Here is a 24600-nt window from a genome sequence, read left to right as displayed (position 1 = left end):
GACTATGATTCCCATCAGTCCCTGCCAGCATGGCCAATTCCATGCTGGAAGGGACTGATGGGAATCATAGTCCATAAACATCTGGGGCACCGGACACCCCTGCCTTATAGGAACACAGCTCTACAAGAAAGGTGCTGAGGTCCCAGTTTGCTTTAATACCTATTTCCTCAGCAGCATTCAACTTTAAAAATAAACATGGCAAATCACAATGACAAAAGCACTAACATCTTCTCTAGTTTGTCTCCAAAACCTGCCTAATTCAGGACTCCATAAACAATATAGGCCAGGCAGATGGTTCTTATTGCTCACAAGCTGAGAATACTTAACGTCTGACATTCAGATTTAATCTACTCCTAACCATTTAGCTGTAAATGGTTAATAGCCTTGTCCTCTCTAATTAATTTGCCTTATCCTTTTAACAGCCATTCTAAGCCAGTGGCCACCACAACATCTTCCCATTAAATAACGTCACTGACTAATTATCCATTGTAAAATGGCACAAACACTGGTTCTGCCATAAAACAGCTACATGTCACCCCAAGTCAACAGCAATATAAATCTGCACTGCAGCAAAATTTGTAGCAGCATCACAAATAAATGAAAAACTTGTCAATGCAAGAGGCTCACTTACCCCACAGCTGCATTTCCCCTTGCGGTCACACAATTTCAATGAGGAAGCAGTGCATAGGCCCTGAAAAAGAAGAACACAAAAGCTGAGCAATGGAGACGACCCGTACTTCCAAACCCAAGAAGATGCCACAGTTGAACTTTGACAAGTGATAAAAGGGTGTTACCTAATAAATTAAAAGGAAGGCTTTTGTTTTTTTCAAACGCGATAACTCAATATGAAAGTAACAAACCTGGTACTGAGCAGCTACACTTTGCATGTGATATTGTACTTGAACAAAGCAATTCACACAAGAATTTCTAAACCTTTTCCTCGCTAAGAAAATTCAGAGCAATCTTGATAAAGCATTGATAGCATAATCAAGGAAGTTCAGGCTCGTTCTGTAAGAGGTGGCTCTTTCTAAAACACAAACGAGATGATAGGAAGTAGATTCAAGACTTGCAAAAAGAACGCCTTTTCATCCAATTAGTTATTTCTCCACCACATGATATCGCGGCAGCCGCTAGACTGGGGAGCTTTAAAACAGATTAGTCACAATGACTTTATAAAGATCAGTCACTTACAGGCAACTGGAGGCTTCGGTGGCCTGAGTGTAAGCCTTCCAGAGGCATCTGGGTACTAAATGGGACAGACTAGTGGCCTAATCTAATCTACCTGATTTCTACATGAAATATGTCTCAGGTTACTTTAGCATCATGTATCCCTACTCTGTATTTCCTGGTTTATAGTAATGCAGCAGCAGAACAATAGCTATACTGAACTCTTCTCCCATCACTGATTTTACCCTGTAACCTTCTCCTAAAGCCTTGGGGAAGGGAGGTATTCTTCTTGCCAATATCAGTTTATCAACACCCTTCACCCTCTCCACAAATTAGCATTAAGTGGCAAGGAAGGGTTTGGGAACTCTGAACCTAGGATTGACAACCTCCAGGTGGGGCCTGGAGATCACCCAGAATTAAAGCTGATCTCCAGGCTACAAAGATCTGTTCTCCTGGAGAAAATGGCTGCATTGGTGGGCTATTTGGCATTATACTTTGCTGACAACCCTCCTTTCTCCAAACCTTCCCCTCTCCAAGCTCTACCTTGAAATCTCCAGACATTTCCAACCAATCCACAGTTGTCGATTCTATTTGTATCATGTATGGCCAACTTCAGCTGTAGAGCGCACTTTTATTTTAGGTTCTTTTGAGTATGTGGACAGCAGTTCTTCACTACAGATGACCTGAAAGAGGTCCTGTTAATTTTGGTGGCAAGTCTACAGAAATAATTGTTGAGGACAGCATCCACCAAGCTTATCATTATAAAAAGTAATAGTATCTCTATGGGGCTGGTTTTAAAAGGCAATCAGACATTTTTCTAGGGCAGCTTCATCCTGAGGCTACAGGATTATTTTAAGAGGAAAATCTCTATGTTCAGGATCTTTTTGGGAAAAAATGCAGTATTATAATAAGACACAATTCTAAAGATATTTCCACATGGGTTATTTTTGCCTCAGGTCTAATGCTGTTAGGAGAGTGGGTTTTTTGTCTCTATTCAGCAATGTGGTACATTTGTGTAGCTACCAATGCTTCCTTGACTCTTCTCAAAATTTTTGGGGAAATCACAGGAAAAAGCCTGTATGGCTGTTGTGTCAATGGGAAAGTTCATATTTCCCCACCATATGACAACCAGTGTCTTTACCATGTTGTGGTCATTTCTTCCCCTTTGGAGGCTTTGAATTATTTTTTAACTGGCAATTGAACATTGTTATACCAGTATAATTTTCAAAAATCTGAAACCCTGAAATCTCACCTTTTATTTTTTTATGAAAAAGTATTTTTGTGGCCCTTTTGTTGCAAAGATAAGGAGAAAGGTAGATATCTGGAACTTATTTTTCAAATAGTGCAAACTACACATTCAGAGAACTGGATACATAAGATTGTTGTAAAGTTGTATAGATATTCAACTGGTAATTTTTCCCCAAGAATCCTGAAGGAGAGGAATGATAGCTGCTTGGGGTCTGGGACAGGGAAACTGTGGAGAAACCTGCCATGTGGAAACCCTGTAGTCACTTCGCTATATTGGCACCTGTGGAATCAGTGGGGATCAGTGGGGAAACCACACAAGTCTGCCCCTTTGTTGAAACCATCAAAATCACAGAAGCACAGAAAAGCTATTTGAGTCAAAGGGAATCGATAGTACTTCAAGTAAATATACACAGAGACTTTGTTACACATAAACACACACAGATATTATATATAAAGAGAGAAATGATTTTGCAATCTCATACTACTCAAGGACATGTTCAGAAAGCTTTCTGGCTGGCTGGTTGTATATCTGGGGCACGTGCCCAACTATTCTCAACTTAATTTTTTGGTCACTTCTCCCCAAATTCCGGAACACTACATGGAGGCAAAAGCAATTAGGGTCTTGGTGGGGTTCCTGTTTCGCTTCCATAGGCTCTCAAAAGGCATGCACTTCTTGTTTTGGCTCAAAATGCAGACAGTACTAGACACAACAGAGTCAAGTGTGTCCTACTAAGTATATGCCTCATAACACTTTCTCAATTTCTCCTGGTAGACTGGCTTTTGTGAGCTATCAGGAGACTGAAATTAATTAACACAATTTAAAATTTGCTGAACTACATTCGTCAGTGTGATAAAGCCAGTAAAATTAATGGTTTGAATCCTATCAACCATGAACTGAATGAGTTTGCAGAATAAATACCCCTCTTTTGCCTGCCTCTTTTTGTGCTTCTTAAAAAGATGCTCCAAAGGTCAGGAGACCCTTTGAAAAGGAATAGAATGCAGGGCTATAATGAAGCTCAGGAGTCTGCAGCAAGGAAAGGGAAAAAAACAGCAAAGTCTCTTTCCCTCTTATGTTTGCTCCATTTTTACAAAAGTTTGCACAAGAGAGAAGCAGAAGATTTCTGTCAATTTCCACTCAGGAGCCCATCCCTAATGCTGCATTCCACTCATTTCCAAGAGTCCTGACACTTGGGAGTGTCTTGGCGACAGGAGCAGGAAGGAGGGAGAAGGCAGAGAGATTTCTCTCCATTCAGGGTTTGTAGGTTTGAACTTAATGTCTCTTAGTTCAGAAGAGAGATGCTTTGCTGTTCACAGCATTTTAATTTCACATCTCTCATTACTTTCTCAGGCCGTAGTCCCCATTGCCACCACAAGCAGAATTTCAGTTGTTGACTTCCGTTTTCCACGAAGAGTATTGTGTAAACTCAAAAGTGCCTTCCAGGCTGGTTTACCATTTGGCCCCATATTTTATGTGAAACCTTCATTCTTGGCCCTTAACGCACCATGTCCATTGTCAGTGGGACACAGGATATACCCAGACCATCCAATTATCTATTATGGTTTTACCCAGTGTCTCTTACAGTGAAAATGGGGCGGGGGGGACGACGACTCAGTTTTCAACCTTCATTTTAGCCTCAAAACAATCCTGTAAGGTCAATTAGGATGAGATATTGATTGGCTAATAGCTCGATTTGAATCCAGCAGCATCTTAGAAACCAACAACATTTCTTTGGCATAAGCTCCATTAATCAGATACCACTTCTCCCCAGCGTGACACTTGGAAGCCTTGACTCTTGAAAGCTTACGCCCCAAAAATCTTGTTGGTCTCCAAGGGGCTACTGAACTTAAATCTTACAGTTCTGCTCCATACCAACATAGATACCAAAACAGATACTCTTTGACAGTGGCATAATGCCAAGGGGGTGGGGGGCATGATTCACCGGGCGAGCGCCTCTGCAGGGGTGTTCCAGGGTGTGGCAGGGACGTTCTGGGGCGCAGTTCTGGCCCTACTCTTTGATTAACTAATGCAAGTTACCAAATGTCAAGACATAGCGGCAATTTGAACCTGAACTGCCCCAGTCCGAGCTTTAACTACTTCATTTCATGGAAAGATCCTTGCCAGAGAGGAAGTATGCATATCCCTTCTGTGATTCTTAGTGCTATTCATAGACAATTTGTCCGAACTCTTTCAAAAAAGATCAAGTGATTCTGATGGGATTCACTTCTAGAAACTTTTTTAAAAGTTCAAGATAGAAGGGTTCACAAGTGATGCTGTGCTTTCAAACAATGGCACATATATCACACAATAACAAGTCTAAGTTTTCCATCAACTGCAATTCAAACTTTCTGGCTACCACTATGGCATGGCAAATGCCAGAACTGAAACCATGTTAGTCTGTGCTACCAAAACAACGAAGGTTCTTGTGGCTCCTTAATGACAGATGAATTTACGGCAGCACTAATGTTCATGGACAGAAGACTACTATGTCCTGCAGAGATTTTCAAATATTCAAAACTTTCACACTTTTTGAAATGCGTGCCTAAACTCATAACATGTGAATTGCCTCGGCTGTCTTGAGGGAAGGTGTGAAATAGTTTCCCAGCCATCAGTAAATTAGTTTGACTGAATATTTTCCTCCTAGAAAGTTTCCTAAGCTGTTAACTAACTTTTGACAGTTGAAATGCAGCTGGCCAGCTTGCACCCATTAGTCAGAGAGTAATCTTAGCTGGTTCTGGGGGACAGTTTCCAAGTGTGATAAGCAAGGACTTCTGTTGTCATGCAGCGTGTTTCCAGAGTCTCATGGCGCAATGTGTCTGTGCTACTTGGAACAGTTGTTCCTTGGAGATTACGACACCGCAAAGCAGAGTGAGCCTCACGAGAGTAGAACACTATTTGCAAACCCACAGGTGGCCTGATTCAGAATGAGCTTCTACGTGTTCAAGCGGATGAAGCATCAAAGGCATCGATATTACTGACTGACAGCTTTTCAGTTTCTTTCCACTTCAGATGATCATTCTAAAAATGTAGCACTTTTGACTGGCCCATTTTCAAGCCTCCAAGCTTCAGCAAAGGTGAAGTACATGCACTACAACAAACCAGGGACCTACAATCGGTTTCTTAGTTGTTGGTGAAACAGAAAAAATACTCAAATTAGTTCTGTTTTTAAAAGTTGCATAAAGCTGTTTTTTTTAAATGGAGAAGCTAATGTCATCAAGAGATAATAAATAACATACAGCAAACATGTCTGAACTAGTACATAAATTTATTCTGTCTATAACTCACTAATCACAAAAATGTGACAAGAAAGTTGCTTAATAAACACAATTTGTGCAATCTGTTCTTGTTGTTCCACAACAGGCAAACATTACTTTGACAGGAAAAAACACCAAGAAGTAAGGATCTAGTACTGCAATTCTAAAGGAATGTAATCCTGAAGTTGCCCTTTTCTAACTCCACTCAAGCTAACAGCCTCAAAAAGGTGTGAACTCTGTTAGAACAGCACTGCCAACCTGGAAGTGTGCAGAGCTATTTAAACCCAGTGGATGACTCTATAGTAGCACACTAGCAAAAAATCCTTCAGCCCCGCTGCTCACAGAGATTTAACTGCTGGATATCATGCAACAGATAAAGCAGCCTAAACAACTTTCTCTCCTTCATTCAGGGATATTCTTAGCAGGGTGGCACCAGTTCTAAACCTGAAGACATTCTCAGAGGAAAAACCGGACAGTTGGCTATGGATAGTTAACTTGCTGTTTTCGGGAGAGGTGATAAGCTTGCTAGCAATTTTAATTAACCCTTGTAAAAACAAGAAGAATTACCTGCAGTTTCAAACACTTCTCATCCTGAAGCGCATGCTTGTCAACAAAAAGAACTCCAGAAAAGCTACTATAGGCACAGCATGCTGTGAAATCCTCTTAGAGAATCCAGTTCTTGGAATTCTCGGATTCTTGCCTGCTCTGCTCCATTCTGAATCTGTATGCACAGCACAGATCCCTACCTTATTTGGCTGCCAAGTCCATTACAGTGAGCAAACAATGCCTTCTCTGTCAGAACAGAGAATCGTATCACAAAGACACTCCTCTCATGTACTGCTCTGGACTTTTGCCTCCTCCTCCCCAACCAATCTAACTCAAGTAAGAACGAATGGAAGGAAATCACTTGATATTTGGGTGCATTCCCCCCTCCCCAATGCCAATCATTGTTAAAATGGCAGAAACATGATATACTTTAAAAAAAAGTCAGAACTTTACATTAAAGCAGAATGTAGCCACACAGCCTATACTTTCATCCCAAGTGAGCAAACATAGAAGAAGCATCTGGAATATTCATTTTGGGGAGTCTGGAAAGTCTGCTTCAAGTCATCAAAAGAAAAACAAAAGAGCAAGAAGAAAAATCCCACAGGATGTCAGCAGAGCGTGGATAAATCCTTCTGCCACTCACTGTGTTTTGAAATGGTCTTTGAATTGGAGCTCGGCTTCTGGAATACAGTACTTGCATTATGGATGACAGTGCGAGAGTCTGAAGCGGGATTTGCGCAATGGAAGTAAATGAATAAATCTTTGGATGACTGGGAGCTTACTTTAGCTTCTTAAAGCAAGGGAAGAAATCTCAAATAAATATAATGGATTTGGGGAATTCTAACAGATGCTCATGTCCCTACTGGTTGAATCTTCAGGGTATTTAATTGATAAATAGCTTTTTTAAATCCACACATGCCATTTCAGCAGTTTCTCTGGTATCCATAAAAAGGAGCAAGACACTCAGCTTAAATGTGCTTCCAGCCTTGCTGCTGGGAAGCTGACAACGGAAGCGCAGCCTGCAGGAAAGATGTCTGCATCCCTCTTGCCAAAGTGTCTTGCTGCCAAATCGTCTGTACCTAGCCTATGTTGATTTTATGATGTCTGAAAGCACTTATATTTGATTAAGCCCGTGCCACGGCTACATGATTATCCCTGGGCCATCCCCCTGCATTTTCCTGCAAAGAGTGCCTGAGGTGGATTGAGAGCCACCAGATGCTCCAGACAAACAGGATGGCTTTCCCTCTATTCTGCCCTACTTTAGAGTTTCCTGAGGGCTTTTGGGCTGGCCACTGTCAGAGACAAATCAAATAGGTGGCCCCAGCAAGGCCTTTCTTAGGTTCAGACAAAATGTGTCACGGACCTCTGCCCTCAACTTGAGCCTTTTGTATTTAATTTGCAGATTCTGTGAAAGAGATTATTTTGAAACAGAAGGTTGCCCATCTAGTTTTTATGCGCATTCATTTTTGCAACAAATTCCCAACCAAAAATGATGGACTCAGTGGCAGAGCGAATCCCATGCACAGGCAGAGCAGTGTCAAGGAGGCAATTAAGCCTGGCACATTTATTAATTGGCAGCTCAGTGACTGTCACAATAGAGACCCTCTATTTTCACCCAAATGAGCTCCTAATGAGCTAAACACAACACTTGTTGACACTCCCACAAGGGAAGTTTGCATCACTTCAATTTGTGACTGCAGGTATAATCTATGCAGAAAGTGCAATACCAGCAACTGTCAGAAGCAGCAATCAACTCTGTTTGAAAGACAGCTGTGATTCTCACCTCTGATTCCGACCTTTTTAATTGAAAGAATCCATCAATGTCATTTTTTGCCCAAATTAAGAAAATAGTTTCCTAATGTTTCAAACCAGCAGTATATACACATCCCAGTAAACCTGACACTATTTGCACAACCCAATAAATAGCAAAAGGAAACAATGTGTGCATTTTACTATTTGGAAAATTTTTATAGCTTGAGGCAAAGCAGAGCTAGTTTTTAAAAGGTCAAATCCTATCAAGGTTAAATAAAAAGAAAAGAAATGCAGAGCTTTCAACCTGAAATGGAAGCTCAAAGAATACTGTGCAGGAGCAAGTGTCTTTAGAGGCGATGGAAATAGTGGCCGCTTTGGAGCCACTTTACTTCACAAGATTAATATTTTATTCATGTTACCATCAAAGCACAACTTTCCTCACAAGAAGAAGAAGAGTTTGGATTTATAATCCCCCTTTCTCTCCTATGGGAGACTCAAAGGGGCTGACAATCTCCTTGCCCTTCCCCCCTCACAACAAACACCCTGTGAGGTGAGAGGGGCTGAGAGAGCTCCACAGAGCTGTGACTAGCCCAAGGTCACCCAGCTGGTATGTGTGGGAGTGCCCAGACTAATCTGAATTCCCCAGATAAGCCTCCACAGCTCAGGTGGCAGAGCAGGGAATCAAACCTGGTTCCTCCAGATTAGATACACAAGCTCTTAACCTCCTACGCCACTGCTGCTCCTAGCTTGAGGGAAACGCTTGAGTTCAGTGCAAACGAAATCCTTGGCATTATGGGAAAGACAAACATATTAAGAGAATGCTGTCAGCTCCTACTATCCAAGGCACTAATATAGTAATAATAATACTGGGTGACAGAAAGCCAGAGAAGGCAGTGGTTCTAGGAATATCATGAAGGTTAACTCTGTTTTTGCAACTGCAGTGGCTTATAATTGAGGATGAAATAAAATAAAATAGGACAATCATCTGAGTTTGAATTTTCAGCCATGAAGTTTCAAGCTGTATATTTTGGAAGCATCAGTTCACAGTTTAATGTCAGCAAATATGAACATCTCTGCCCTTCCTCCCACCCTTTTGTTATTAGGTTTTGTATTCAAAACACACACACACACAACTTGGGGTCAAAAGAGATGGGGTGAGACAGCCACATCTCTCAATCATGTATAAAATGGGAAGGGAGAGGTAGGGAGAGAGAAGGGAAGGGAGAGAGATAAAAAACAGCTGATCTGTGAGTGGGAATAAAACCCTCCACCAGATTAGAACAAAAAACCTCTTGGAAACAGCAGCCAAGGGAGGGAGCTTCTCTGGCTGAGACCAAGGAAGGAGACAGAGCTTATGCCTGGAGTTCTGGAGGTGGCAGCCATTTTGACCATGTTCTTGCCCAGGGAGCTGGTACAATCCTCCAGGTACTAGGAACTCTATGGCCCATGGCTAATAAACGTGAATTTGAATACTGGGAACTCTGGGAGATCAGCAATACTGTAATCTTAAGAGCCTGCCTCACTTTAACAACTTATAGAGTAGGTACATAGAAAGGGACAGAGGAATTGTGTTTATCTCTAATGTCTTTCATCCTTCTACTCACTCATTCTACCTTGTTGTGGTTATTGCAATGTTATCCTGCCCTTCCTCCAAGAACATGCAGGGCAGTGTACATAATTTTTACATCTCCCATTTTATCCTCACAACAACTTTGTGAGTTAGGTTAAGCTGAAAAGGAGTGGGGAAGGGGGGGGAGGGTGGCCCAGCAGACTTCCATGGCAGAGTGGGTATCTAAAACTAATCTGGAGAAACAGATTTGATTCCCCATTCCTCCACCTGAGTGGCAGAGGCTTTCCTGGTGAACTAGATGTGTTTTCCCACTCCTACATTCCTGCTGGGTGACCTTGGGCTAGTCACAGTTCTTCAGAACACTCTCAGCCCCACCTACCTCATAAGGTGTCTGTTGTGGGGAGAGGAAGGGAAAGGAGCTTGTAAGCCACCTTGAGTCTCCTTACAGGAGAGAAAGGTGGGATATAAATCCAAAACTCTTCTTCTTCTCTTCTAAAACTAGTATGAAACTCTAACCATTAAACCACTTTGCTGTTTGTACTGTATTGTTTGAAGCAGTTTTCCCCTAGTCCTGTTCTAAAATCAGATGACAGCTGGGGTGAGAAAAGAGCTTAAAGCAGGAGAGTTCAGAGTGGTAAGATAAAGGGAGAGGGGAGGCTTCGGCTTATGTTACCTGTGTGATATTGACATGTAAAAACATAAAGTTCCCACTTCTGTACATGTGGAGGAGAATAAAAAGATATGGTAGACCCATCATCATCACTAGTTTGGTCTTGATCCCATCTTTGCACAGGGACAGGGTGTTTGAACACAGCAGCATCTTCATAGGGCTCATGAGGGCTCCGCTTTGCTCTTCCCCTTAGCAAAAGACCACCTTGCAAGGACTACACCTTGTTATGGACTACAGTTCCCATCATCCCCTGCCAGCATGATGCTGGCAGGGGATGGTGGGAACTGTAGTCCATAACAGCTGGAGGGCTGCGAGTTAACACCTGTGGTCTAGTGAATGGGAGTGCCATGTCTTTAGCACAATGTAGCATTCCAGAAGGAAGTGCAGGGTAGAGATACAAAAGCGGCATATAAAACTCCCATTATGTATATGGTTTTAATTAAAACAGTAAAAATCATTCAAAAATGGATTATACCTGGCCTTGTAACTACATACTAGGCATTGAGAGGCAAATCTGAAACAAAATTCTTCACAAGTAAAAATGATTTGGTCAGAAGAAAGCACTATTTTCTGCATTAGGATGGCAGAAGCTTTCTGGATTTCACCAAGGAGATTAGCATAATCTCACTTCTACCGAAGCAAAAGAATGGAGCACAATTTGCATAATATGCAGATCTATCTGATTATGCAGATTATTTGTGCTGAATTACTGTGACAAATTTACATAATACCCAAAAGAGTCTTTATCCCTGTGTCCATTAGTTAGCAGAAGAAAGGGATGGATCAGTTTTGTTCTTTCCTAACACCTACTGCCAGATCTGTTCTTCCAGGAACTCTTTAAACAAAACAGAAAGGATAGTATGATCACTTTCATTTCTTTTACACATGTTTATACATGGTCTTCCTTCTGTATGAATCCCATGAAGGAATAGTGCTTTGAAAGGTGAAGGCTGGTATGGTCTAACTCAGTGGTGGCGAACCTAAGGCACGCGCAAACAGAGTGCCCCCCCATACACATATCTAGGCTGGCCTGGGTCGCTGGGCTCGATTATTAGCATTAAACCTAAGACCTAGTTTTGGGGAAGTACTGTAGGTAACCCTGTTAAGTGCTGTTAAACTAAAGCACGATCCTTTTCCTGGAAGTAAGCTCTGTTGCTGGCAATGGGGCTTGCTTCTGAGTAAACCCTCTCAGGGTTGTGATTCACCCACGATTGGAAGGAGTTGCATAAGGTTTGCTTCGAAAGCGAAAGCCATTTAGAGCTTCCACCCACCAAGCACCTCTTATGTAGTGCTTATAGCTTGCGCCCTCCGGAACCAACTGATTTTTCTAAACGAAAACCTCAGTATTCAGGTTAAATTACCGTGTTGGCACTTTGCGATAAATAAGTGGGTTTTGGGTTGCAATTTGGGAATAAGTCCCCAAAGCACTATTTTTCTTAGTTGAAATCGATACATTTCCACATGTTGGAACCAGTCCCATGAATTCTTCCAACCATGTCCTGATCACCAAAACACAAGCCCTGAAATAGCTTCAAAAATTGGGTAGAATCTGGATGCATATAGATTCGGGACACAAAACAGGTTTGCATATGTACATTCTCAGCTCAAAATGTAACTGGGCAGCCCAGACTAGATGGAGGAGCTCCACAGTGGCTAAGGCTGAAAAACTGGCTCCATCCCCAGGAGCACCCCTAGCCCATCCCCAACTGCACTGGTGTCATCCTTTACAGCAACACAGCTGAAGCCTCTTCCAAATTGGGCACCCCAGAGCCCAGCAGTGCCCACCTGTCACCCTGTTTGCTCTCTCCAGTAGCATAGGTGCTATTTAGGGATGAGGGGTGGGCCAAAATGTTGATGCAGGTCCACGCCCATAGCCCATTCCGCCCTCTCCAATCTGGATTGGGCTGCAAATCACTGTAAGCTCCATATTAAATCTTTGGTATAGCTAATGACCTTTACTTGACTCTTCACACATGGCAAACGTAATATTTCCTGGAATATTTGTCAGTGGTAAAAATGAATCAGATGATTTCATGTCATTTCAGTAACTCCTACAGAGGAGAGTTCAACTACCTTAACCCATTTTAATTTGCAGAACTGCAGCTAAGTATTCAGTAGGTAATGAATAATCTCCTTACAATACATTTGTTCTGTCTTGACAACAAATTTGTTTTGCCTTGTCCAAAAGTTCTGACTACTTTAACATCTTTACTAATTTCAATTAATTGCCAAGCCTCTTAAAATAAATTGCATCTTGTACACACAGTGCCTGTTCAATATATATGATATGCCACTGCCTGCACGCATGCTGGGAGGCATTTGGAAGATTGGATCAAAAAACAGAACCCACCATTCACCATGCTCGATAAAGATAGATTTTGCCTGCATACACATTAAAAGTAGGCTTTCAACAATTTTTCCCCATTTTCCTTTGTTTTTCCTTAGTACACTGCTGTAACCTGGACAAGCTGCCTAGATTCTCAGTCTCTGTTACCACACCAAACATTGTTTCTCTCTCTGTTCCCAACTACATCTTGTTAATTCCCACATACTGGAGTGGGGGTGGGGGATAAATATCAATGTTTTAGTAAGCATCTTATTGCTAGACACATTCTTCTGCCTGTGATACAAATTTCAACAAGCTTGAGATCTTTTGTGCTGTTATTTACATTTCTTAATTATATTCCCAGTCAAGCCTCTTTCTGCCCTTCTAACTTTCAAATGTATTTAAGATGGCATGGCTGCAAAGTGTAAAAACCAATCATTTTACCATGTTGTCATGACCAAGTAATAAAAATTCCCTAGATGTTGTTTAAATTATGCAGACTATTTCGTTAGCTAAATCAAATTGCTAAGCCCTAAAAACACAAGGGAATAGTAATAAAAACACTTTTCTGACATGCCAAGTCTGATTAAAAAGCATGTCAAATAATATGCCTAGTCACTGGATGTCAATACAAAGGAGGCCTTTGGAAATGAAATATTCATAAAACTAGTAACACACGCCAGAAGAATTTACTGTGTGGTATGATTGCATATTATCATATAATTAAGATTTTTCACTATTATACAAAGAGGAAAGATTGACATCTTATCATTCTACTGACAACACTTAGAAAAGTACAAGTGAGTGAAGAAGCTGAAAAATTGCCTATCCAATGCTATTTTGCGACTAATTTTCTATCTTAGGGCTTTTCCCCCCCATTAAGATTATCGAATTTTTTCAAAAGAAAAGCATCACTACCCTAAAGCTTTTCTCACCGTACATACTTTTGCACAATAAGAAGCATATTTCTTATCTTACATTTGCGCACACCAACCTTCAAAGCAAAGTATGGGAACCAATCAAGAATTTCTCATAAAGCCAATTTTTTCAAAAAAAGGAATACAATACATGAAGGCCACTTTAAACATAACAAAACCACTACACAGAAATGGTTCCCATGCAGAAGATTATGTACAATTAACATGCAAGCCATCAAATTTAACGAACTTATACCTACATTATATGTCATCTGCACATTTATCCAGATTCCATCCTACCTCGAATACCCTTTCAGTGCAGGAATTTCGAATGTTCCAACTGACACTGAGAGACAACAAATGATAAGTTAACTTTATACTAAGGATCAGCAGCTTCATTTGCTGCGGGCCCAAGAAAAGACATTCCAGTAGTGAACCAAGCTCTCTGTACTTTCTCCCTTCCTTTTGTCTGCCCAGCCTTTATTCCTTTCATGAACAAAACACCTTGAAGAGCTGGCAAATAACAACAAAGACATTCCTCCTCTTTTTTGCAAACACTACACTGATTCAGTGCTAATTGCACAATCTGTCATCCCCATGCAATCAGTTACCTTTTTCAGCAGAAATCAGATTGCTTGGGATATTCAACCATCTTTCCCATTTTATTTGCAGAGCCTGCTGCTTCTGCTATGGGTACCACTTATTCTGTATAGAACAGTGGTGGCGAACCTATGGCACGGGTGCCAGAAGTGGCACTCAGAGCCCCCCGCCCCCACATCTAGGCTGGCCTGGGCTGTAGGGCTCAATTATTAGCATTAAACCTAAGACCTAGTTTTGGGAAAACGATGTAGGTAACCCTGTTAAGCACTGTTAAACCCCAATCCTTTACCTGGGAGTAAGCTTGGTTGCTGGCAATGGGGCTTGCTTCTGAGCAAACCCTCCTAGGGTCGTGATTCACCTGTTGGAAGAGTTGCACGGTTGCTTCAAAGCAAAGCCACCAACTACCACCAAGCTTACTCCCGAGTAATGTACACCTCGGAGCCAATCATTTTAAAAAACCCCCTAAAACCTCAGTATTCAGGTTAAATTGCCGCATTGGCACTTTGCGATAAATAAGTGGGTTTTGGGTTGCAATTTGGGCATTCGGTCTCAAAAAGGTTCGCCATCACTGGTATAGAACATTCTGCCACTGCCACTGCTGCCGAAGAGATCAGAAAAGTCATTTCTCTTTAATGGATTAACAGATAAGTTGAAAAGTATCCCAAGCTACTCCCCTCCTCAGCACATTCATGTTCGTTCTGTTCAAGAAACATGGATTAGAATACCAAAAATGAAGCTATCGGTTAGGTCGCACAGGTACAAATGCTATAAAATAAGAACTTTTATTTTTTTATTTATATTTACTTTATATATTCCCCACATTTCTCTTCAACAAGGACCTAAGCAACTTAAAACATCATTGTCCTCTCCTCCATTTTATCCTCACAATAACCCTGTGAGGTAGGTTAGACTCACAGAGAGTGACTAGCCCAAAGTTATCTGGCAACTTTCCTCGGCACAGCAGAAATTTGAACCTGGGTCTCCCTGTTTCTTGTCCTAAAATTCTAATTATTAAGTGCGCGCGCGTGTGTGTGTGTGTGTGTGTGTTTAAAGCCTAGAGCAGATCTTTTTCATAATAATTTCCTGAATCTTTTAGGAGATGCATGAACTACTCTGCAGCAGCTAGTGGGGCATATAAGCTACCTGTTGGAATCCACTTCAAGGCAAAATGAAGAATAATTACCAATCTTTGCTAGTAGTTTTGCCTTTATTGCCTGGCACGATTCCCTATACTACAGAGTCAATTGAATGAACTCCATAGAAGTGATTTTTTTAAAGCACAAGTACTGAAAGGGGGAAGACCAAGTAAAGCAGAGAGACATGACTATGCAACAAACATGCCACAAAACCACAAACATACCACAAAGCCATCTATAGTGGTGCAACAGTATTATGCATCACATTACAATTGTGACATTTGTTACAAAAATTGCTATATATTAGCCCTGGGAAAACCCAGGAATATTCATGGCTAACATCATCTGGACTACATGGCAGCACAAATACTAATCTGTCCAGGATGGTGCTAGTTTGAAAGACGGAGTTGAAACTTCAAATAAGGAAGTGATTAAACGGGAGATCCCATATACTTTGTTTTTTCCAGCACTAAGAATTCTATTCCAAGACAAGATGCATCCTTCTGAGCCCACTGACTTCAATGGCTTTTGAATGGTATAGTTCTGCTTAGGATGATGCTGTAAGATGTTTATCCAATATTTGGGCAGCAAAAACTCTATCAAGCAGACATATGAAAAAGAAAAGGTGGTCAGGTGGGAGGGGTGGTGGTGGAAATACACTGTTGGTACCCAAGTCAATGTTCGCAATGAAAAACAAGAAAGAAAAATAGAGGATGATAACACAGCAACAGAAATGTACCTCATTCTGGAAGTATTCAAGTGATGGTAGAGACTTCAGCAAATATACTGTCACTAGTCTGCTCTCCTGAAGTGGAATAGACAGAAAGAGACAGAGGGGATGGGATGTATGCCAAACTTGGCCTACACGTACACCAGATCCTATGGCAATTGCTGGAAGGGAGGCCTTCAGATGCCCAAGAAACTCTGGAGGGTTTGAAAAGGTCAAGACAGCACTTAGAATTGTACCCAAAACAAACTAGAAGCAAATGAAAAGAAGCAGACCCATCCAGAGGTGGGGGTGACTCCTCTCTGGAAGTATGTCAGAAAAAGATGGAGAAGACCTTTTGAGGGAATTTATTCCGGAGCTGGTGAAGTTCATGTCTTCTTAGGTTGCAGAAATGTACTTTATTTTCATCCCACCTTTCTTTAAGTAGCTCAGGGTAGTGTACTTTTTAACTACACAACAATCTTATAAGTTATCTTAAGCTGAAAAAGGGTGACTGACACAAGATCATGCAGACATATCAAACACAGCAATAATCTAACCTGCATATTGCTAAGGCACCAAGCGATGTTTGTCCATAGAAATGCTTGAAATTCAAGGACATTAGTGCTTATATTTGGATATGAAGGAAGAATGAAAATCACAGCTAGAAAGACATTTAAAAACTGATTAACAAGACATTAGGCATTAAAATACTGATGAGACTTGTGGTGCTGAACCAAGCAGCTTCATTTAGGAAACTGAAATAGACCATTTAGCAAAACTCCCAATATACATCTCTGGTACTTTGACGAGACTGTGAAATGAAAGAGACTCAGCCAAGAACGTAATATGATTAGAAATTACTCAAACAAAATGGCAATAGGAGTTTAGCAGCAAGAACCTTATTTTACAATGATAAAGGACAATGACCCTTCTGTGACCACAACTCCAAATAAGTTATCGCAACATTAGTCTGTTTGCAAAACCCTCATTGCAGAGCTTGAGGCTGTCTGAAGAAATCTGGCACAGAACCTGCAGCCAGAAGGCAGAAGTCAATCTGACAGTCATCAGAACATTTCAAAAAATTGAATTAATCCACTGTTCTCTTATTTCTTCTCAGAGTAGCACTTTTTCCTGAGAGCAACACAGAAGTTTCTTACAGAGGACAGCTAATTTGGGTGGAGGACGTACAGGAAACAAATTACCCATTTAGTGCCAGAAATGAACAATGATATATTATAGTAACATTTTTACAACTTCCTTGAAAGTGTAGTGTTTGGTTAAATAAAATCTGATCAAATAGATTGGTTTCACACCACATCATTAACTAGCACTTTAAAGCGTCAAATGTTTATTCAGTGCATGTTTATTATATTCAGAAGGTCCACCTTTACAAAGCACATAGGTTTTTAAAATTTATTTTAATACTTTGCCTAATCAATTATAAAAGTTCACATTACGTAGCATTACTTGAAATAAATCCACATCCACAAATAAGACTTACACCAGTGGTAGCCTCTGAAAGATGTATTTCTCAGAGTGTACTTTGACGATCACCAACCACAGAGAAATGAAAATCCTTAGTACTCTAGCTCATCCCTCCAACCAGTGGCTAATAGTGTATATTGCAGAAGTAAGCATAATGCTAATTGGACCACTTTGTCCAATCCCAGTTTCCCCTCACAGCTCTCCTGGCCACCAACTTTTTCCAAAGTCTTATATTCTTATTAAGCCATGACATCTAAATGGAGCTACTGGCTTTATCAATGGTATTGCTTTAACAATAAAGTTTATAATAGCCACCGAGCTTGAGAACCTTAATGCCTCCTTGTGGAATCCCTTTAAGCATCTGGCTGAACAGTCTGAAGCAAAGGTCCTCTTATATTATACATTTAAGCTTCTTTTGATCGTCTGGGGGGGAAAAGATCATGGGGAAATGAGCACGTTTACCATGCCTAAGGCCCCTTCCGCACACGCAAAATAATGCGTTTTCAAACCACTTTCACAACTGTTTGCAAGTGGATTTTGCTATTCCGCACAGCTTCAAAGAGCACTGAAAGCAGTTTGAAAGTGCATTATTCTGCTTGTGCGGAATGAGCCTAAGAGGGAACAATATGGAAGTTTGCCAAGGCACAAAAAGTCTAGGACCAAGGTCAGCAACTGCCACATCAAATACATGTGGTAAATAAGTGCAGCTGAGTAGCAGAAGGTACCAACTGCTGCCAAGGTAGCAGCCAAAATGGACCCCTTGCATCTCAATGAAGGACTTTTGCCTTAATGCATTCATGAGGATGTTATGAAAAAGAATCTAAAATATTATGTCTGATGAAGCTGCATTCAAAACACACAGGGTTGTAAAAAATATTAAAGAAGTCATTTCTCCCAGAAGAGAAACACGTTTTAACCAGATGGTGCTCATCTGGCACCATCTCTTGACACATGCTGCATTCCAGTTCACTTATGTACCCTTTATTCAGAATAGAAAATCTTCCCTTCTGGCTATTTCTCCTGCCCTGTGATACCCTAAGAAACAACCGATGGATCCCATTCAATCCAGCTGTCCTTTTTACCTAGCAGGGAACATTTTTTTCTGGACCGAGCTGCCCTACTCTTCAGCTCTTTCCCAACAACAATACTGGTGAGTCTCCTATACTGGTTCTTAAATATTACTTACTGTAAGACATAAATTCATGGTGAGGTAAAGTAGCCCAATAAGCCTCTGAACTCTGAGAATTGTGAGTGCAAAACTTACTACACTAGAGAATTCTATGGTAAAGGCCTCTAGGGCTCATTCCGCACATGCAGAATAACGCACTTTCAAACTGCTTTCAGTGCTCTTTGAAGCTGTACGGAATGGCAAAATCCACTTTCAAACAGTTGTGAAAGTGGTTTGAAAATGCATTATTTTGCATGTGCGGAAAGGGCCCAAATCAGTCATTCTTTAAAAAATAACAATGGCGCTATAGCCTTTTCTCCTGATCCACAGTGCCAAGATACAATATTATTTTCCCCAAGTTTCTTTTCTTTTTAAAAGCTGCACTGGATCCTTTTGAGGGAAATTCACTGTAGCAGCTGCAGGCAGCTGTGAACTTTCCCATGGGGGTTGCAGCTGCTGTTCCTGATAAATCAATGATAGTTCTATGATGATGAAAGGGTCTTCGCTCCCCTGAAATAAGATCATTTGCTGCTATTGTGGGAATTTGGGCAACAAAACTGCTATTACATTTGCCCAATCCAAAGAGTAATTTTTAAAAAAAATCTGGCAACCAATTGACTTGAAAGAAGAAAAAAAAAGGCTGATAATAATATTTCTGGGTTTTGAAGGAAAATAAAGCCTAATATCAGTCTATAATGTATAGTGAGTAGTATTATCTGTACTTAGCTCTGCTTTATCTTTCTTACTTGAAAAAGTGAAACAGATGTATGTAAAACATGGTCTCTTCCAATTATTATTAAGTCCACTGAAAAATAATAACCAGATCCGAACACAATCGATGGAGATGACTTGGTTGCAATTACATAAAATGTAACTTGCTTTTTCAAGACTATGAATACTTTGGATATAGAATTTATTACATGTTAATTCTGTCACATTACTGACAGAAATTGGTCATTTGCCCTGGTTGGGAATCAGTATATTCAGATAGCACTGAGACCCCGTTACTGACCCCTGACCAGCCACTGAGCAGTACTGCCCACCTTCTGCCACATTCCAAGTAACAGAAATGGTAAATGAATCAAGCCTAGTTGATGGGATTCATCTGCCCTCTAAAGATCATCTTCTCTTCCTTTAACCTCTTTATACACGTTGTTCTGCTTCCTTTTAACAGAGGCCTAAGAAAATGAAGTGGCTGACTGACATCAGAACCCACCTGAGCTCCCATCTCTACCTCCTCCTTTTTCTTCAGTCAATGTAGGATCAGATCCACTAAAGAAATTGGCTACTGTCGCCTTCTCAACAGGTAGCCAGGTAGGTAAGAAAGTAATAGATGGGTGACAGCCATTTGCAAAATCTCAGTAAGTAAAACTGGTTCCTCATCAGTACTTGCTTGCTGGCTCATCTCTCTTAGGCTGACATTCCTTCAAAAGGGTCTCTGCAGTTGATGCCCCAGGGAAAGAGGGGCAGTTGAACAAACAGTGCAGTTGTTCCAAGTAGTAGCATTGCATGCTTTGTGCAGAGGCAGCTTAAGGCAGGCAAACAGGAAACACTGACAGCACTGTTGTGAGGGCTTCAAAACCTAGAATCAGTGCAGAAAATAATTCTCCACTCATTCTCCTCCTGTTTAGTCAGTGGCTGCCACAGTGGCAAATGGCTGCTGCAGGGACAAATAAGATCAAAGGACAAGAGGTCAACCTGAGGAAGGAGAACTGTGGAAAGCCAGAAAAGCTTGCACTAGTCCTAAATTCCTGCACAGGCCTGCTTAATCATTTTATGTTCCTTTGATACCATGTTAATTTTGGAGCAATGGTAAAGAAGTCAGGAAACAGATGCCTGTTTAATGGGCTGGAGTAAATCAATACAAGAACTTCCAAACACTGGCACTATATTAAGACCATCAAACAAACATACTCTGTAATAGCCCCAGACATAATTTATGACCTCATAAATGCCTCCTATAAATGAGTACCCTTCACTGCCTGGGTCCCTCGGTCGGTTTTAGCTTTGAAGCCAACTTCCTTCTCTTCAGTGCCCTTCACTGTCTTATTTATATATTTATTCCAGCTGACTCTCTCTCCAGCATTTCCTCTCCAAGCTGTGCTCGCTCATGCTTTCAAATCTCCTAGTAAGTGATGTGTTAATATGACCTCCCCACACACACCCACACACTGATGATCTCTCTCACATTTGATGCATCACTTAATTTTTTTCAAAAAGCATAAATGCCTTGTGCATGACAGAAACAGAGAATACATTAGGAAACACCCTTTTAAAAATGACTTTTAAACTGATCCAGTTGAGTACTGTTTTGCATTACCCTCCATTATGGAAGGGGTAAAACATGGATGTTACTTTTATGAACCCATTAGCATTCTAACATCTCTGACTGGTGTAATCACACCAGGCCATAGTCTACTGGCTGTATAACTCACATAAATCTAAATGTATTCATGGGGATCACAAGTACAAATTTATGTACATAAACTAACAGAACCAAACAGGTTTTTTTTAAATCATGCAGCCAAATGCCTCCTGTTCCCCTGTGGCTTCTATACTAGCAGAAGTATAGTGCCCAAAACTACAACTTTCTATTTCTGCCATTCAAAATATAAGTGCACTTCATTTTTTTCCTCTTAAAACTTGGAAGTGGTTGTTGTTATACTGCTTGGCTTAAGCAATTCTACCTCACTAGCAAGGAGAGAAACTGAAATCCCACCACCACACTATCAGCCACTGTTGGCTGAAATTAAAAAGACAGCAGATGTGATCACAACACTGCCATTTGAATGTTAAACACTGGAGTAGAAATCTATGGAACATATTGATTTGGAATTCCTTTCTCCACAATTTTTCATGCTTTCCTTCCAATCCAGAGATTTCTGTCCCAGTCACTGCATGTATGAGTGAGAGAAAAAGAGGCAAATAAGAGAAGGGATGAGTGACTGTGCAAATGGAATTGGTGCAAACCAAAAAATAGATAATGTTATCTGCAGCTCCAAAAAGCAAGGGACCAGCAGCTAGCCAAAGAGAATGCAGTAATCCCTGACCATGTTTGAAAAAGAGAAGGATGCATCACCTATTTCCACTAGTCTCTGTCCCCCTCACCTCAAAAAAGAAAAGAAAGAAATTAACCAGGAAAGGGTGATGGTCAAGACTCTACTACCAAAAGCAGCTGAGGATTCATGGCCACATGAAAACTATAAGGCTCTCTCAGGAGGTTGTGATCTTAATGTATACAGTAGTTCTTGAGAAATGTTGATCAGTCAATATTTATCAAGAAGGGGGTATCTATTCTATTTATCATTTACATGAACCCGCTGGGTAACATTGTCCACTTGGAATGAATAGGTGGCATTCAACTTTGCTTCTCCCTTTCATCTGCATGACTAGCAGACATCTGAAATAGGTGTTTGGAATCAGTAGTGTAATCAATAAGAGCTAACAAACCAAAGTACATTCCGAGACAAAGATGGGCATTTTGTTGGTAAGAATGCTTAGCCCAATTTAGTGGAAGATGATTCTGTCCTGGATGAGGTTTTGTGTGTACGTGTGTTTGTGTAAACTGTCATTAAGTCATAGCCAACTTACGGCAACTGAAGGATTTTCAAAGCAAGAGACCAACAGAGGTGGTTTGCTGAAGTCGGTACGGCGACGCAATGAAGAGACGAGACGCAGCGATATATCTGGTGGAGAGAAGCCAGCAGCAGGCTAGCGCGATCCGTGGATCTGGCTAATCTGCTGTACCGTGGTCCCTGGCACCTTTTATTAGGGTTTGGGGAAGGCGGGAGAGTGGGAGAAGGTTGTGCAATTCATAGCCTGCGGGGGCAGTGTACATGCAGGAAGAAACGTCTCCGTCTGGGTCAATTCCACATCTGGGGGTCTTGTGACCCATGACTCAGGCATCTGGTGACATCTGAGTCAGGGGATCTCGTGATGGGTGTGTGTGTGTGCCCAGAAGGGGACAGATGGCGCAGGCATTCCTGTGCTCTTTCTGAGCCTCTGCTGGGTTCGTGGGCTCACCCCTACAGTTTGCCATTACCTTCCTCACATGACAACACTGGAATTCCTTGGTGGTCTCCAATCCAAAAGCTATTTTGGGCTGACCTTGCTTAGATTCCCAGATCTAACAAAATCAGGCCAACCTGAGCCATCCAGGTAAAGACTTGATAAGGGTTACCCTGTCTTAAAGAGAAGGATCATGAATCACATTTGCTTTCGGATATGATGTTGCAACTTGATTCTTAGGTGGAATATGTTTCACAAGGTGCCCCTTTAGCAGTTAACCACTTTCATCTCCCGTCGTGCAGAAATCATCTTGATACTTTGTTCTATGGTTACTTCCAGGCTTTGCTTATCATCCACATCCTTTAAAGGCTGTTCAGAAACTCAGGTAGCCCAGCATGCCATAGCAAGATTGTGGGAATCCTCCTCCCTAATCTGAAAGAATTGTGGGAATCCTTCTCCCTAATCTGAAAGAATTTACTGATTCTCAATAGGTTTCTGCACACAAGTGCCATAAATTTCACTAAAGCTGAACAAATCTAATACCCATTGGCCTTATTCAGTGATTACTGAAAATTTTCATGTTAAAAAACCCTAACCTGGTATTTTTTCCTGTTCTCCCCCTGCACACCATTTTCCAAGCCCTCAGGGGTTTGGGAAATGGCAGAGGGTGGAGAACTGCCCCCACCAGTGTTTCTGAAGCCCCAGATGACTTGGAAAGTGTCAACAGGGAAGAGAACTTCATGCAACTCTCAACCTGCACAGGTTGGCATAGAGCGCTCTCTCTCTCCCTCCCCTGCTGATGCACTGGCAGGGGAGAGAGCTCCATGCTGCACTGAGCTTGCCCAGTGCAGCATGAAGTTCTCTCCCTCCCCCCTCCACTGCCCCAAGTCCTCATGGGTTTGAGAGATGGTGGCTGGTGAGGGGGAGATTAAAAAATCCCCCCAAGCAGACTGTTATTTGCCATTTTGGGGACCAGGTATATCTGGCTTTTCTGAATACAGACCTTCTTCAGAAGCCATTAAGAGTTTGAAATTACTCGGCCTGAAGGCGCTGTTACAAACTCTAACTCATTAAAATGAGAAAATGTATTAAAATCTTATGACCTAATCATAAAGGGTGGCTGTGATGTTACTAACGGATAGCTTACTTCACATGTTTAATATGAAAGGGCACAAATTCTATAGTAAAGTAGCAGCATTTATTTAACAAACCGTTAAACAGTTGCAGTAAATTGGATTTTTCAATTTTGATTATTTATTTATATTCTGCAGCCAGTTTCTGACAGCAGGCATCATTCTTCACATGCCATGTCCAGAAAATGTACTGCTTGTCTTCTGAATAAGTAAAAAACCCAGCCCTTTATTGTCATTTTCTTTTACGTGTTCTGAATGTACTTAGATCAATTAGCAGAAAGCGATTTCTCAGCAAAGCCCCTAGCCTTTGTTCTCATTTTTTTGAAGTTTTATCACAAACTGATCCATGCAATGTCCATAACAAAGAAGCTTCACGGTGTGGCATATAATTCAAAGACAAAGCATATGTTGGTTCAGTTGAACATAGAAGTGATACTCCAAGGTATCACATCCTGTTTATATCACAAAATGGGAAAAACAAAATCCACTCCCTGGACCAACTTCCATCAGACCAAGTATATGCAAACTTGTCACCTTTCTCTATTCATGACCAAATTTCACATGTAAATGAACTGATACCCCCGCCCGTAATACAATGCTCTCAACCACACTTTTGCATAGCAAGTTCCACCCAAACACTTACTGACTGGTTGCCCACCCTGGGACATGGACAATATATACCCTACTAAACATTCCCTTCTCACTGAACACAGTGTGTAATAGACTTCTCTCCATGATACACCTCTGAAGATGCCAGCCACAGATGCAGGCGAAACGTTAGGAACAAGATCTACCAGACCACGGCCACCTACCACAACCAGTACATAACTATGAATGACTATTAGAGAATCTCTGTCTACTAGGTCATTTTAACTTTGGACATTTTAGCTTTGGACATTTTGCACCACAAACT

The 24600-nt window shown here is 41.2% G+C and overlaps 1 protein-coding gene across 12 annotated transcripts in view; it reads right to left on the bottom strand.

Annotated features, from left to right (window-relative positions):
• PAG1 (phosphoprotein membrane anchor with glycosphingolipid microdomains 1) overlaps window positions 1-24600 on the bottom strand; it is a 124403-nt gene that overhangs the window by 53285 nt on the left and 46518 nt on the right. For 9 of the 12 annotated variants that reach the window (XM_048507544.1, XM_048507549.1, XM_048507548.1 and 6 more), the window contains one exon: window positions 632-691. The gene's annotated coding sequence lies outside the window, so the exon portion shown is untranslated. Of the gene's footprint in view, window positions 1-631; window positions 692-6234; window positions 6518-15923; window positions 15943-24600 lie in introns of those variants that run through there. The other 3 variants (XM_048507551.1, XM_048507554.1, XM_048507552.1) reach the window with 2 other exon arrangements.

The sequence above is a fragment of the Sphaerodactylus townsendi genome, linkage group LG09 (assembly GCF_021028975.2).
Source record: "Sphaerodactylus townsendi isolate TG3544 linkage group LG09, MPM_Stown_v2.3, whole genome shotgun sequence".
Classification (NCBI taxonomy): Eukaryota; Metazoa; Chordata; class Lepidosauria; order Squamata; family Sphaerodactylidae; genus Sphaerodactylus; species Sphaerodactylus townsendi.
Note: the sequence above shows the minus strand (reverse complement) of the source record. Positions and strands in the feature narration are given on the sequence as shown.